The sequence below is a fragment of the Coloeus monedula genome, assembly GCF_965178545.1.
Source record: "Coloeus monedula genome assembly, chromosome: 9".
NCBI lineage: Eukaryota > Metazoa > Chordata > Aves > Passeriformes > Corvidae > Coloeus > Coloeus monedula.
Genome location: NC_138789.1, coordinates 14609211 through 14615711, shown reverse-complemented (window position 1 = coordinate 14615711; position 6501 = coordinate 14609211).

Here is a 6501-nt window from a genome sequence, read left to right as displayed (position 1 = left end):
AGGTTGGTTAATTATCCAGTAATAATAAACTTAATCCAGTCTTAATAATCAAAATCTTTACATAGAAAAAAAGGAGTAAAACCCTTCTCCTTGCTGTCTAATTCCGTGACTTCTTCCAATTTTAATTATCTAGGCAGTGCTTTCTAAATGAGACTAATTCCTTGTCATAAATATTTTCCACCTCTGACATGGTATCCTTACAAGCTTGAGAAAATGTGCTGGTTTTTGCCTCTCTGTTAACTTTCGTTCATTATCCTTCTGTGAAATTTCATGAAAAAGCTATACTTAGAAATTAAGATAACTTCAAGAGCAAAACAATATTTGCAAAAAAAATAGCAAGTGATCATCAGAGTGCTTTATAGGGTTTTTTGGGACTGGAATGGTGCAAAGACTGCTGAGTGTTGCACATGAATGACTGGCTGAGATACAGTGGCATTTAGCCAGACGCTGGCTACCATGGCATGGAAACTCAGTCATTACAATAGTTTGGATCCCAAATCTGTTTGAACAAGAGAGGTTTCAAATAATCCATGTCACTGTTAATGTACTTCAGTACATGTCAGAGGATGTGATTCAGACTTGGGGGAGAGAAGGGAATTAGGAATAGCTGATGCTCAGATAACTGAGACTGTACCAGAATACAGAATGCTGAGGTTTTTAGCCACTTTATCCCAGGTCATTAATCTTGTCCATTTTATGCTCACATTGCATCCCACAAAACTTCAGAATTTCCAGATGATGTTAAGTGTGGGGGTTTTTTGATGGTTTCAATTTTTTTTTTTTTTTTGCTTGTTTATTTTGGCTTTGTGTTTTTTTGGTGCTATGGAGAAGTATTTTTTCCCTTCTTTTTTTTTTTTTTTTTCTCCCAAACTGAATCAAAGATTTAATATTTAAAATAATTGTTTGCTTAAGTTTTAATGCAAGCAACACCTATTTTTTGAAACTCAGTGATATCAATCTGATGTACTTAGTGTGTGCTAGGTGTGCTTGCTCAGTAATAAATGCAGTGTGGGGATGGTTCAGTTCTGTATCTGCAGTTCCTGCATGTGTTGACCCAGCTCCAAAAGGGGTTGTGGGATGGAGTAGAATGTACTGGTAATGTTTACTTGTAAACACAGAGGAAAATTCTGGTCATGGAGGTTAAAACTGTAAGTAAACAGATACAAAATAAAGTTGTATCTGCAGTCTATAACAAACTTTCTTCAGGGGAAAAGCTTGGCAAACGAGCATATAGAAATGTTCATTACATCATGGCACAGTGCTGAACTGTGTAAATTCAGTCTAACCAGTATAAAATCGTAACTGCTTTGTGATATATTCTGATTCTTCAACAAACCTGAAAGAACTTGAGGGGGGGAGGTGTGTTAGGGCAGCAAGGCAGCAGTAACAATTTCTTTCAGAATTACCTGTTCAATCTTTCCAAAGTAACACTCTACATGGAAGCAGCTCTGTCTGTATTTCCTCAGCCTTCCTATTCTACCCCTAGTGTTATTCAAATAAAAAGTTAGATGAAGATTTTAATGAATTCTCTCTAGTCTGGAGTTTAATGAAAAATATGTTTAGAATTGGGATGTGCTCTGAGATTTTCTTGTCAGTGGTCATCTTCTATCTGGAAGTAACAGAAGAGTGGAGATCCTTCCACCAATAACTTTTGAAGGTATTTATTTTTCCTCTAACCACTGAAAAATGTGACTTGGTGTACCCTGATATGAAGTTACTTTTTAAAGGAATTATTACACGTATTAATGCAGAGCTGCTAAGATGTCACTTAAGTGCTTCTTTACAAATACAGCTACATTACTTTTAATATTCTGCTTTTCAGTGTGGGTATAAAAAGCACATTTAACTGTAATTCCCAGCTGTCATGCTTGCTTTTTTACAAATGGGTGCCTGCAAAAACAGGCCCTGTTTACTGCTGCTGAATAATAATTTCTGGATTTCATCTTGGCAGTGAATGCTGGGGAGATATCCTTTAAGCCACTGAATTGGAGGTTAGGACATTCATTTCAGTGTCAGCTGACATCCCAAGCTGGATCACAAATGAAAAGCAGCAGAGTTCAATTGCAGTGTTTAACAATAAAGCAGGAAACTCTAATTGCCAAGCTACTGGCAGCTGAAAGTAGAATTTACAGTAATGCTAACTGAGCAGATCTGACTGTTGATATAGCATTACAAATATCCACTTTCTTAAACCAAGTAGAGGGTTTTTTGATTTTAAGAACCTACTGTGTACTGATGCATAGAAGAGGTAGGATTATGCACAGCAACTTCAGTGTAGGGTCTAAAATAATTCTTAAAGCTCATCTCAATATTAAAAAAATACTATAACTTTGTTATGGACTCCTTTAAAAATTATTTGCTGCATAGTGCAAGGACAATTTAATCCATCTAAGAATACTGTCTTCCTTTGAAGTTCATACAAAATCTCTTTGAGCACTTGTCTCACCCCCAACACACTTCCTCGGGAAAAAAAAGGCACTCCAAACTGCAAATGAAACATTCTGGGTGGAACAGTGGACTAGTGTCTGTGCTACTGTTCATTAATTCATCAATTTACAATATACTTGTTTGATATGCATAATAACTGATAAAGTGTTTTAAGTTTTTTGAAACATTAAACATTCCTCAGAGAGACCCTCATTTCCCCCATTTTTGTCTGTTAAATATTAGTACTTCTACTCTGTCTCTTGTTAGAGAATAACAAACACATCAAACATCTTGTTCAGCTTTGTTCCTCAGGTACATGCAAAGGTAACACAAGTTATGTGTAAAACTCACATTATCAATCAACAAATACATCTTTTTATAGATGCATGCATGGTTAAAGCCTATCCCTGGCACAGCTAAATGTGAGATTGCTTATTTCTGTTGCATGCATATTTCTGTCTGACTAGTTAATGAACTGGATTAGAAAACATGTTAAAAATTTTTGGGTGAGGAAGTAAAATAGATACAAGAAATTCTAAATGGGAAATGTTACGCTCTGAAGAATAGTGACCTGAGTGTAAAGCAGTATGTCAACAAAGGTCCATCTTCATGTATCATATGCCACTTTCATTTCCTTCTCCATTGCCATTGCAGCATGAAACAGCAATGCAGAGGAAAAATGTTGTCCAAAGCTGTTACTGTGAGAGCTACTGGTTTTCTTGAATTCTTGTGCAAAATTCTGGTTGTTACCAAGCAGCTTATGCAAGATGACCTCTGCCTCTGAGTACTTCCTATTGATTTCAACAATACTGGTCATGAGACTACCATTACACTATCAGGAAGTATGGTCATTGGAAAAAGTCAAATTCAAGTTTCAGAAAGGTCTAGAGCTCAGTTTGTGCTGCGAGCAACCTGAGGGTCTGTTAGAAGCCTTCATTTCCATTAAGAAGATGTAAGAGGCACAGTAGCTAGAGAGAAATGGTGTCAGTGAGTCTTTTGTGCTGTTTGCCAAGGACTGAAGTGTGGGGCAAAAATGTCTTCAGTTGGATGGCTCCACTTGGCACTAAACAAAGTAAAGGTTTTTGTGCAAGCGCCACTAACTCCCTCTGAGCTATTCTTCCCTGTAGGCATCCTACTTTCTCTCCTGTCCCAGGGAAACTGGCTGCTGCTTGGATGCAGTCTGTGATTGCACATTGGCTAAGGCACACTGATAAGCTCATCTGGAGGTGAAAATGAGGTTGGAAAAGGTGTTCACTTTGGGTCTGGATATGCTCTAGAGTCCCTTGCACAGATTTAAGAGGATCTCTTTGCTTTACAAACATGACTTGCATTTGTATGTTTAAAATTATCTATGTGCTATTTGTATACAGTCTTCTATTTCAAGGCATTAACTGTCCTTTGTTATGACAGGATGTTTTTGCATGAAAAAACAGGTATCTAAAGAATTATGTGAGTACAACTTCAGAAGTTGTTCCTGAGACTTTGACTACTGTTCCCAGAAATCCTTAATGTCTTGCAAAATGAAACAGAACAGCATAACTTTATTGGAATGGCCATGGCTGAGTTGTAGAAACTTGAATCATTGGCTGAAAGTAGATCAGTCTGTTAAGCTTTCAGATCAGTCTGTTTAGCTTTCTTCTGGTACAACATAGAAATACTCTCTTAAGCTGTTTTTATCAAGAGTCAACCTTTTTCTTACTTTTCAACTTCTTTTTCTTTTCTATAGTTATTTTAACTGGTGCTCCTCTTTCACCTTCTCTTCCTCCTTTTTAAAAATAAAATTAACCTGTCTTTAATGTACATTACATACTCTCCACTAGGAGACAACCAGGTCAAAAGAGAAGCAACTCTGAATATTTAATATTTGTCAGCTAATGCATATCTAGATAAAACAATCTGATAACTAAAACTCATTTAGAATTTGGCTTTCATGCTACGACTCAGGGAAAGAACTTCTGGATGCCTTCTGTTCTCTTTGAAAATCTTTGCCAATTTTGATGATGATATTTCCATAAAGTCATATTTGCTTTCTTTAAGAATATACTTCTTCCTCATTTTGCTTTAAATATAAGGTATTATGGTTTCCTCTTTTGGAAATGGAGAACAAGAGGTGATGTATTTCACATCAAACATTCCTTGTATGTAATGCAAACGTGTTTGCCATAATACTAATATTTAAGAGAAAAAATGAGACATAGCAAACCCCAAGAATCTAAACTTAAGGAATCCAGTCAGCGACCTTTAAGTCGATTGCTAGACCCTGGGAGGGCTGTTTTCTGTTCTGTGCTGGGAGAGGAAGAATGCAGTTTTCCCCTAGAACAATAGACTGTTTGGTCGTACCCACCTTCTAAAAACAAAAGATAAGAAAGAGCTTCTCAATAACAAAATGCTAGTTTACTTCAGCTCCACTGTGCTTTTGGAGAGAACTAGCAGTTATTTGAGATAATCTTTTCAAGGAAAGGTCGCTCTGGTTGATAACAAAACTTCCTTTAAGAGCATTTGAGCCAGAAGTCTTTTTTCTGAACTGTCTCCTAAGGCTGTCATGCAGTGTTTTGTTGAGGGCTTTGGTCAGAGTTAGGCTGTGATCTTCCCATTTCTGAGCTCTCCAGAGCAGTACTACCTGCTTCAACTTTACAGACTTCTGGGTCACTTCTAATCCAAGTTTTCACTTGCTAGAACTAATTATAAACAGCTGAAAAGTAAATGCCCTTAACTCAAGTAGGCACTTGAGCCAGTAAGGAAAATAGCAGTACCAGGGAATAGGTAGTGTCCCACACTCTCATAGCCAACAATCTGAATTTGAAACCACTTTGTATGTGCTATTTTAACCTGTGTTTCCCACATTGACCAGAGCAAGGAATGTGCTGTTGGGGGAACACAGGCTGAGATACTCTTAGCTTTGCTCTCCCAGAAGGCTGGCAGTGAAGAGAAGTGGGAAAAGTCTTCCCAAATCCTTGAAAATGAGACTCTTCTACATCAGTTGGCCTGGAGCAATTCAGATTTTCAGGACAGCCTCCTGTAAAGAAATCTACTGTTACCTTCAGAGTGTTTACATGGGAGGTGACAAGTCTGAACAGGCCAAGTTCTTTCTTTTAGCAGTAGTCATTGCCATGCAGGTGACAGGTGAAAGAAAATTCCTGGAACTCCACAGCGTTCAAAGGCAGACTCACAAAGTTTATGAACCCGCAGTTGGAAAGCACATCACAACCCCAAATCCTGCCCTGGGCAGGGCTCTGAGGGAGTAACAGAGCAGCCAGAGATGCTTTCGCTGCGGTACGAATCCCGCGCAGGGTGCGGACGGGTGCCCCTGCCCGAGGCGCTGCCGGGCCGGGGCTGCTGAGCGCGGGAGGCGCTGCGGGAGGAGCGGGAGCGCATCCACCGCCCTGCTCCTCCCTGCTTCCCCCCGCCGCGGGACACCGATCCTGCGCCGCCACCCCGCACCCGCAGCAGAGCAAGAGGCTGCCTCTGCCCTCTTCCCCTCTACTCTAGTTCCCTTGCAAAACAGAAAGCAAGATTCAGGAGAGAAAGCACTGAAGTAAAACAAATTACCAGTCGCCATAATAAAGTACAGTGTATCTCCAACTTCTCAAACTATCTGCAACTGTGCAGAAAGTCATAAGATAGTCCTCACTCTGATTCAGGGGGAAAAAAGCCCTTGGACACATCAGATTTACTTCAACCAAGTAATTTTCAAGGACCTCAGTATGTGCTGCACAAAGTCCTTCTCACATAGCCTTAACCTATTAACGGCTCTCTAATTTCAGACATAATCTTGGTTAAAACCCACAAAAACTCCCTGTTCTGAACTCACATGTGACCACATCAAGGGCCTCTGCTTATGCTGAGGATTATTAAGCCTGTTGGACAGGTTGTAACAGCTGGCTTCCCCACAGGCCCACACAGGGCCTTGCAATATCGTGACGGTAGTTTTCTGCACAATGTTTTCTGATGATTTAGAATGATTTTCTGCATAAAGCAGCCTATTCCTCTGGACTCTTGTTTCCTAACAGCAGGAACCATTGTTTCTGCTGAGCTAAATTCCATGCCCATTCCCTACCAGAATAGCTGCTGCAA